Below are 10,849 nucleotides of genomic sequence, written 5' to 3' on the forward strand. Positions count from 1 at the left end.
TCAAAATATAATTAGAGACGATATAAAACATATTGCTTCTAAAAACTACATATATTTAGGGGCAACCATATAATTTTATCTCGCAATATAATTAGAGGCAATATAACGAATTGCTTCTAAAAACCACATATATTTAGAGACGATCATATGATTTTGCCTCGAGATATAATTAGAGGTAATATAAAAATGTCTCTGAAAATTAATATATTAAAGGACAACCACATAAATTTTATTCAAAACATAATTATAATCTTCCCTCCTTTACAAAAAAAAATTAAAATCAATAAAGCTGAAGAATTACTTGTATTACAAACACAATACTACAAGTTGTATTTCATTTTCTCTAGTACATTATACATTTACATCAAAATATGATACATCTCCCTGTCAAAAACAAAAATAAAATACTAATCAAGACTAAGTGATAATACATGAATCGTTCAAGATAAAAACAACAATAAAAAATGATTAAGTATCTTTCTCAACATAACTCCAAGTGATCAAGGGCAATGAAACCTGCTAGAAACAACAAAAAAAGCAAGACATGTCAAGGTTTTTCACGAATTTTCTTGTTTTAGACTTTCAAAAATAAAACTATGCTTTCATGACACTAATAGACTCAAGTTTTGTCTAACGTGGACAATAATATGATTAGTTGTCGTCTTACCTAAATTGCAAGAGAAGCCTACATGAAAAGTGAGAAATGAATAGGATAGAATGACGAATAAGATAATAGATTTTTTAAAGAAAATAGACCAGAAAACACGACATGAAGAAGAGAAACAAACTAGAAGTGATAACAGATTCTTTTTCAATAGTGACAGTAATTTTAGTACCTGCAATTTGGTTGCCTTATAATATGCCTTCGTCCAAGAAATCTCATTTCAAGGCAAAAAAAAAAAAAAAAAAAAAAAAAAAATTTCTTCATGACAAATGATTATGCAATTTATGATTACTATTAGTTATCAATATCTAAATCATTTACAATCCCAACTGGCAACCCAAAAGCCCTTGAGAATTACAATCCCAACTATAACTACAGGTCTAATATAACCACAATAAGAGCAACAAGCAACCTGCAGTAATATAGCAAAACTATTATCTATACTTCTAATGTCTAACGCACCAAGCTATACACAAAATCTATTGAGTACACTGTTCAACTTCAAAGATACAAAAATTTCAAAACTAAAACGTATGAAATCTGGTATGAAATTGATTGAAATTGTAATTAAAGCACTAAAACTGAAGAAGTTGTAACTCAAGCACTTAAAGTTAAGAAGTTGTAATTCAATTCTTGAATCAAAACATCAAACTTCATCAATTATGAATTTACCTTGCATATGAAGACCACTCTAACATATTTTAGATGTAGGAAGCAATCAACAGCCAGTATACCACTTTAAAGATTAAAAGAAATGCCAGCCTCCACCTGTCGTACCTGTAAAATAATATACAACCACACCTAATTTGTCATCTATAGAGCTAGTTAAGAGATGGATCTTCAATAATATCAATCAAACCAAGGATAACCAAAGAAAACTTAAAGAGGAACAGAAAAGGTAGGGCTAAATATAACATAAATCCAAGCTATCATACTAGATAAAGAGCGGCGCACTATCATTTCACGTCTAAAGCTCCCATATAAGCATTTTCTATTCAGAATAACAATATTTAGGCACAAGTATAGCTTGGACACACTCTTAATTAGATCAAGAGCCTGATAGTAGAGCAAGAAGTTGATGGTACTGAGGAAGAGACAAAATTTGCAGAAATTTGACATCAATTACACTAATACACTTACTAAGACTACATAATAAGAGCATCACATACATTAATCACCTAAATATTTCAGACCTATAAATATGGTCACCTCTTTCATCTATTACTGCCTTCAGAAAAACAAAATGGATGGTTAGACATCATTGAGTCAACTTCAGCCACAAAGCTTAAATGATAACAAATAAAAGAATAAAGCAGGTGATATAATATAACAAAAAAATAATCAAGTATTGTAGTTAAACAAACTCATGAACAAAGGTTTGAAGCACATCACTTTGTGAAAGAAGATTTAAGATCTCAACCACAACGTTTTAAAGCTTATGTCCAGAATTATTGACGACCGAAAGTAATAATTAAAGAAATTCAAGTATTTGTCAATGTGTGCTATCTCTAGACTATTCTGTACCTCTATTTTCATTTGTAGCCTTAATTAAATTGCTATAATTATACCAGGGAAGAAAAAAATTAATGAAATCTGTCTCTCTTTAGTAGATATAAGTCAAATATCATAAAATTCAAATACATAAAACACCAATTAACTGCAAACAGATAATTCAAATATAGCAGTTCCATCACAAGAACACAAAATATTCCAAGCTAATAAAAAAATTGGCTAAACAATTTCATTGCACACACATATAATAACTATAAAATTGTCATTAAAAAAATTAGTAAATTATCATAAAAATTTAGTAATAATAACTGAACAAAATATCTAAAAGAAGGAAATAGAGATTACAAGTTTCGGGGTCAATGAGAAGACCAGAATGCTGCAATGGAATGCATTTGTAAAACCACTTAAATAAAAATTATAATACAATTGCCAATCAAAGAATTAAATGTCATTACTAGAGATGCAACAAACAATTAAATCATACCTTATGCAGGTCATAGCCCGCGAATTTAGCGTTTGACGAGACTCAGTTACCATTATACTTCGCGAACTACGCTCTGTATATAATGTCAAATTTCATAAAGATTGTACCTATAAAAATTGAGAAGAGATTGTTATTGGAAAATTAATAGTATAGTAATATCAATCTGATAGAGGACAAACCCTAAAATTAAGGAAATTCAAAGCATATACGAATGAGGAAAATCGAAAATTAGGAAAAATAGCAAATGAAAAGGGGAAAAATATGATTTACATAACGAAATAGATAGAAATGCAGGAGAGAGATTGTGCATATAGATCTGAAGATCAGAGATGGGAGGCTAGGAGAAAGGAGAGAGGAGAGAAAGAGAGTGTGTGTAACATCCCTGAATTTTCCGATAATTCACATTTAATTTCTTCAATTCAATTGTTCAAGAACCCTAATTTAACAACATACCCAAAATCAAAATAGATAAATAAAAGAAATGAATTTGAAACTAAACTTGAGTTTAGAACTTACTTTAATAGGGAGATACAGTTACTCAAGAAAAAGACCCGAAAAATTGCCCTTTTGATACGATTTTCGCCCCAAAATATTCAATAGAAAAGCCAAATTTTCCCTCTTTGAATTACCCACAAACTCAAGTAATTTCAAAGATAGATGAAGGAATGTTGAATTTGATGAAATTTGAACAAAATTTATGAATTTAGGGTGTTGAATAAAGTAAATAGAATGATGAAATGAAGAACAAGATGAACAAGGAGTTTTTTTTTTTCCTTTGTTTTGACTTTGTGGGTGTCGAAGTACGAGTGCGTAGTAGCTGTAGTATGTAGGAGCAGACCAACAGTAATTAGGTATGACCATATAAATTAAAGATTTTGTTTCCTTTTTTCTAATTTCCTTTTAATTTCCTTTTTTCTTCAAACTTTTATTTTTTTATTTTAATATTATAGTTATTATTATTCTTTTTTATAATTATTAGACTTTATAAGGATAGGAGCTAGCTCAAGTGGGTTGAGCGCTCCCCCTTGGCCCTTGAGGTCAGGGGTTCGATCCTTACCCCCAGCATTATGCTGGGGTACTTCCTTAGCATGCTAGGCATACCTTACACACCAATGTGTTGGTAGTTCCTACAGGCTAGTAGCCTGGTAGGGGCTAGCTCTTGGGCTAACTTAATATCCTAATCAAAACAAAAAAAAAAAAAATTTATTAGACTTTATATTTAGAGGCTTTTATGGATATTATTTAGGAAAATTCTACATGGTAGCCCCTAACTTTTAGGTTTTCTATGTGGTAGCACTTTTTAACATAGGTACACTATATCAAAAATAGATATACTATATTATACATAGGTACACTATATCATTTTAACATATACTATATCATTTTAACATACATTATATCATTTTAACATATACTATATCATTTTAACATACACTATATCATATCAATATACACTATCCTAAACTCACGTGATATGGATCGGGTGCACACTAATTAGTGTGCACCGGGTTCATATTAGTTTTTTTATTTACGTTTTCTACAAGGTAGCACTTCTTAAGTGAATTTTGTTAAGTTGGCGTTAGTTTTGACATTTATTAGTCTGGCACGGAGATCGAGACTTTTTGACACCCAAAACGAGTAGTTTTTATTAGTTTTTGACAATTCCGACCTTTAATGGATCCTTTAAGGAGTAAGGACAAAATTGCCCCCCTAAGATCTAGAATGACAGTCCAACAATAATGACAACTTAACGGAATTCGCTTAAGATACCATGTAGAAAACTAAAAGTTCGGGGTTGCCATGTATAGAAATATTTAAGAAAGTGCTACCATTTAGAAAACCTAATTGTGGACTACTGTGTAGAATATTCCTATTATTTAAGAGTATAAGACCTATTTGGCCCTCTTAATGTAAAGTCGAAGTGATAAAAAAAATAGTATTTTTAAATAAAGAATAACTTAATTTAATTTCATAAAAATATTCAATATAAATAATTAGTAAATAAATAGCATAAAAATATGGGGTTTTACAGAGAGAGGAGAGTGATTGAGAGGAGAGAGGGGAGAGAGATAATAGAAATGAGTATGGATGAAAGAGCAATATTATGTGGAGGTTAGCAAAATGGTGTCATCAAGTAATAACCGCATAGAATTTGCTTCGATGTTCTTTATTGACGTTAGTAGCAGCAGGCTTAAAGAGGAATAATTACATATTTTGAATATGGGATTTGGGGATTGATTTGATGAACGGGGTTTCGTGCAACTAGTTGGGAGGATGTTGGTGCAAACAGAAAGGGGTTTTTACTTTGATCTTTCAGACCCCCAAATTTTATTAATTAGACCATATAAATCGGCAAGAATAAGGATGATAATGGAGATAGAGCAAAACCAGTGTATGAATTCATCTAGACTCTAATTTTTAGGGTTTTTCAGTAAAGTTTTTTAATCACTGGAAAAAAGGAAAAACACATATCAATGACTAGATCGAGATGAGATTATCATTTTAGTTGAAGATTTGAAAAAGAATGTAGATTAATGCACAAGAATTTTCTATATTTTGGTTTGGGCGAAGAACACAGGAAGAGAGAGAGACTGAGAGAGATGGTTGCGTACAAAGGAAGAAGAGCAAGTGAAACATAATATAGATAGGAGTTAGTCAAATGAACCCCAAAAATGTTTAAAGAAAGTGAAAAACAACCGTGTCGCCACATGTAAACGGCGTTGCTTTTGCTATCAAAAGCTGCGACATTTTCTTAAATTGAAATCAGATAAAAATATTTAGTTCAGATAAGAAAAATTCATATCAAATCACATGGAAGTAGAAAAATTATCTTTAAAACCAACTATAATAAGAAAAATTCAGAGTAAATCAAAAATATTTAGATCATTTAGGAAAAATTCAAATTATATCAAATAAGATCGGAGAAATTCATATAATGACTTTTATAATGTTGTACGCATCTCTCTTTCTGTAGTTGACAACTCCTCTCTCTAAAATCAAAACCAAAACAACACCCTAAAAACCCTAAATTCGGGGCAGCCATGAATTATTCCTCCATGATAAGCCCCAAATCGCTTCTTTAATTTATTTTTCATTCTTTTTACTTTCACTTTTATGGTCAATAATAGCCAGTTCCCCTATAGTGGGATTTAGGTTTAGTAACAATAAGTATTAATCAATTTTATTCAACAAATCTATTACTTAGTACTAAAATAATTCCGAGAGCTGACATATGTCAACTCCACTTAAAAAATTTCCCTCCAAAAATGGTAGTGTTTTATTTCATTAAAAGAATAATTGTAATTATATAATAGAAATCTTCCATTCTCAACAACTACTTTCCAAAACTAATTGGAAACTAATCTAAAATTTTAGCTAATCTTTCTAAATTTTGATGATCAACTATCCTTATATTCAAATTTTGAATGAGTTATCTAAACATATATCTTTAGTAATGATTAAATAAAGTTTCTTAGAAACAATATATCGAACATATATGGATCAAAAACTATGGGTGCGTTCTCTTTGCCTGATCTGATTTGGTGAAATCTGATAAGAGCTGAAACTATTAGAGGAAGAAGATCTGATCTGAAAAATAAGATCTGAAAATAAGATGAAGAGAACGCACCCTATATTTAAATTAATAAGTTGTGCATTGCATGGGTATTATGTTGATATGTATATATCATCATATACTAAAATAAAACTGGGAGTGTCATTGCTAAGTAATTTTACTTTATTTTTCTTCTTGGTTAGGTGGGGATAATGTTGATGCAACAATCGTGAAGATGGCGAATTTCATCATCTAAATAAATTAAAAAAAGAACAAGCGGGAGTTGAAGCGCTTTATTTTCACTAAATTTCTAAAACTTCTTTCTTTCCCTCATTAGCCACTCTCAGTCCCTCTCATCCGGTTCCCCTCTCTCTCCTCTCTGTTCCTCGTCTCTCTCAATCTCTATCTCAATTCACCTCCTTTTTTCGAACTCATCTCCAAGCAATGGCGAATTTCGTTCCTCCTGTAAGTTTTTAACCTTGTAATTTCGATTTTTGGTGTTTATATTTTGGGGATTTTATTGGTTCGAATTCTCGATTTTTCAGGCTTTTCGTTTGAAATTCTGTTTGTTTTTTGTGCAAATTTGTTCGATTTATAGGTTTTCGTTTTGCTTCGATTTTGCAGGGGTTTTGGGCTTTGCATTTTTGTTTTGGGGTAGTAATTTCTAGGGGTTTGGGTTCGTCTTACTTGGTCTATCATTGCTCAATTAAGCCTTCGATTATTAAAATTTGCATTATTAGTTTGACGTTGGTTAATTAACCCTCAATTAGTATGGCAAGAGGAGTTGTAAATATCAAATAATAGTATAACTTCAACTTATGGAGTTTTCGTGGTTTTTAAGGTCTTTTTGGCTTTAGTTTTTGAATCCAATTTGGTCTGTTTGTGTTGAAATTCTACTTTGTCTAAATTTGCGTGGTTGACATTGAGTTGTATTGTTTTGTGTTATAGTGGAGATTTTGGTCCTGCTGGGTTTGTGGGACTAGGATACCAGTGAGCTTCCTATTAAGATTAGTGTGTGAGGTTCACAAGTGGGATAATATTATTTACCTGTGTGTGTATGGGGTGTGTGTGTTAAGTATAATTTAAGAAGTTATTGCTAAGTAATTTTACTTTATTTTTCTTCTTGGTTAGGTGGGGATAATGTTGATGCAACAATCGTGAAGATGGAGTAGTTTCATTGATGAGAATTGTCAGGTAGCTCCAACAAATTACATGAGATGGTTATGATTTTCCAATAACTTCTCTCACTGGTGTTGACTTTTCCATCGCTAGATTGTTATAATAAGTTTGATTCTTAGTTGGTGTTAGCAATGGTGTTGAAAATGATTGTTTAGTTTATTCTAACTCTGCAATTTCTATTTCTTTTTTATTTATTCGAAATAAAGAAGCCTTGATTAATGCAATTTCTATTTCAAGGCACCTCTTTCATTCACAAAAACTAAGTAGGAAGTTGCAAGAAAAGCAATGAGCAGATAATAATTCTTATACAACATAATATGTTAGAAATGTCAGCCCTTATTCTCTCTACTATATAGCTGGTATTTAATACTTTGCTACTCATTTCATGCTAGAGTTCGGTTTTCAGGTGTATGTGTGTGGAATTGAAAGTTGTCATCTAATAGGAGCATAAGATGTTTTTTTTGTGAATCTATTTGAAATATCTCACTCTTTCCTTCAACCATATAGGAAGCACTATCTTGAAATTTCTGCTTAATATTCTTTTGATTAGGATTTTTATTATTATTGTATTGGAGTCTGATAGTGGTTGGTTGCATTTTATCATTGACGAGCTGTGCAATGAAGTTCAATTGCTGATAAATGCTCAAAATATGTCTTATGAGATGTCATGAAGTAGGTCTCTAAGGCTGAAAGTATGGAAGATTTTTGCAGTGTATTGCTGTCTGGTTATGCTTGCTTTCATTTCAGTAGTGGTGGCAGGGTTTTTGCTTTGTAAATTGGATGCTTGATTGTTGTTTTCCTGTTCTTGGACTTGTGTAGAACAGGATCTATATGGTTCTTGAGCATACTGTATGTTTCTTGTTTGATCAATATAAAACTTAGTGCTCCTCTTTTCTCCTTGCTGTCAACTTTCTTAGGATTATGCTCTTTTATGGGATTCATTGTAATCCTTTTCTCTTCTATAATTTGTAAGTTTAAGGTTTACGTTATACTATAGTATATGCTGTGGATGCTTTGGATGCTTTGGATGCTTTTGGGTTTAAATAGTTAGTGCTATATATTAAAATGTAAAATTATGAAGCCGGATAATTTTGTTATCAAATATTATGGACAAGATTACTTTAGAATATGAGGCACATTATATAGTTCTCGATTTGACGAACTCCAAACTTTTATATTATTACTACTGATTATATTTTTTTGTCTTTTCTTTTTCTCCTTTTGAAGGTACTCGAAAATAATGAAGGTACAATAGATCAAGAACGCATGGCTTCAAAGTAGCTACCATCGTATCGTCATCTATTTTGCTAGCGATCGTAAACATTAATAGAGTTGAAATTAAATCTTGAATCTTTTTTCCAATTTACGATTATTTATGGCTTTTTAATGTATCTATGGTGTTCTTTGCTTCTTTAACGACCTTCTGCTGTTTCCTTGTGATATTCTTTATTTTATGTTGCCATTATAATTGATATGTGTTGCTGGAATTCTATTGTGATGCTGAATGTATGGTTATAGTAATCTGTCATCAACAACCCCTGAAAATCTTCCTCCCTCTTTTAAGAATATGTGAAAAAACATAGATCAGGAAGAGAATATATTAATGATGAAAAGTCTATTATTATTAAGTTATTTATATTATGAGGAAAAAATTATTGTACTGGGAAAGGGTTGTTGATAACTCAATAGGTAATGGACAGTTTTTATTATCTGTGTTGTATTACTAAGAAAGGGAATAATTGCGGAAATATAATGCAAGTGTGAGAAGCTTCGTAAGGGCACATAAACAGTTGCTGTACTTTTTAGAATGAAATGACACTGTATTGTGGTCAAAAGAAGAGACTGTACATATCTAAGTTGTGGTCGACATGTTACATGTGAACCATAACATTCTGAGGATGGTTTAATTGCTAAAGTTTAGCCAAGTAAATTTCAGAAACGTGAGTTTGTGGGGGAATTTGGTGCGAGGACTAACACTCTGTTTTCTTAAGTTAACCAAATTTTAGCTATCAGGTGTTTCTTTAATGTATTAGCGTAGGCAGTAAAGGCAGTATTTAAAAGATAAGAAATTTCTCCCAGCTACTATGCCAAGTTCTTTCATTTGAAATTACTATAGAGTCGCTCTCCAAGCCTGTGTGAAGATTAGACTAATTTTGAAAGTTTTCATAAGATCTGGTTTTGAATAGTAGAAATTACTCATTAGTTTCTTGGCTTGAAGACCTGTTACTCATGCTGCTGGCCAGCAGGGGTAGCAGGTCTGAATTTTTTTTATAAGAAAAGCTCAAATGCTCCGGTTTTTCCTTAAAAACCGAAGCATTTAAAACAAAATGCTCCGGTTGTAAACCAGAGCATTTGTAAAATGCTCAAATGCTCGTATGACATCTGTTACGCGTTAAATACGGAGCATTTGGGGCCTAAACAACCGGAGCATTTGAGGTTTTTTCTACTAGTATAAGAAATAGTTTGATATAAAAACAGTTTTTCATGGCATCATCTAATTATAGAAGTGCGGAAGCTATTTGAGTGCATTTAGGTCCACATTTTAGCTAAGGAAATGGATGTGTCATTCACCCCATAATATTGTATTATGACTTAAATCATACAACTTTTGCACCTTGTTGTTCCGCTGCAACCACAATTCAAGTTACACCAAAAAATATCTTTAAATGCAACAATAATCTATGTGATGCTGGAAAAAATGGTTATCAAGACAACTAAATTTATATGACGCTAGATACATGGCTTTAGAAACAACTAACTACATTTGATGCTAAAAAATGGCTTTAGAGACAACTAAATTAATGTGACGCTCAATACATGGCTTTAGAGACAACTAACTACAGTTGATGCTGAAAAAAAAAGCTATAGAGATAATTTAAGTTCATGTGACGCTAAATACATGGCTTTAGAGAACAACTAACTATAGTTGATGCTAAAAAAATGGCTTTAGAGACAATTAAATTCATGTGATGCTAAAAATATGGATTAGAGACAACCAATATTCATGTGATGCTAAAAACATGGTTTTAGAGGCAACCAACATTCATCTGATGGTGAATGTATCTTTAGAGGCACCAGAATATAGTTGACGCTAAACACCATATAATTTAGGGGCAACCATGTTTATGCGATGCTAAAAGCGGCTTATAGAGGCAACTCGGCCAAACAACGTGCCTCTATAACCAATTTTTTTTGTAGTGTATATACCTCCCCTGCTCACCATGCCAAACCCATACGTGGTATTGAGGCCTAAACCCACGGCGAAAGACATGCTCCCTAACCACATGTATACTACTAACCTTGCTCACATTTCTACAATCCAAACAAGGACAATAAAAGTCGATTGCTCCAGAGGATGTTTGATATTCTAATGCATTTCTACAGAATTTCGAGACCCCGTTCACAAACTCAATCGATTCACGACTACCATACATCCAAGTACGATCCATCTCATTCA

General features: G+C 31.9%; 2 long non-coding RNA genes across 3 annotated transcripts; one reads left to right on the forward strand and one right to left on the reverse strand.

Moving 5' to 3' along the window:
• Nucleotides 1-260: 260 nt before the first annotated feature.
• On the reverse strand, nt 261-3,512 carry LOC104901257 (uncharacterized). Of its 2 annotated transcripts, none has more exons than XR_008969032.1 (4): nt 3,177-3,512; nt 2,661-2,767; nt 1,337-1,441; nt 261-519 (listed from the first exon to the last, which is right to left on the reverse strand). It is a non-coding gene; the product is annotated as an uncharacterized LOC104901257 (long non-coding RNA). The 2 variants fall into 2 exon arrangements; XR_007273395.2 differs by having other exon boundaries at nt 261-516; nt 3,177-3,508.
• Nucleotides 3,513-6,409: 2,897 nt separating this feature from the next.
• On the forward strand, nt 6,410-8,781 carry LOC125496383 (uncharacterized). Its single transcript, XR_007273043.2, has 3 exons — nt 6,410-6,678; nt 7,345-7,407; nt 8,620-8,781. It is a non-coding gene; the product is annotated as an uncharacterized LOC125496383 (long non-coding RNA).
• Nucleotides 8,782-10,849: the final 2,068 nt, after the last annotated feature.

This window comes from Beta vulgaris, chromosome 4, assembly GCF_026745355.1.
Source record: "Beta vulgaris subsp. vulgaris cultivar EL10 chromosome 4, EL10.2, whole genome shotgun sequence".
NCBI lineage: Eukaryota > Viridiplantae > Streptophyta > Magnoliopsida > Caryophyllales > Amaranthaceae > Beta > Beta vulgaris.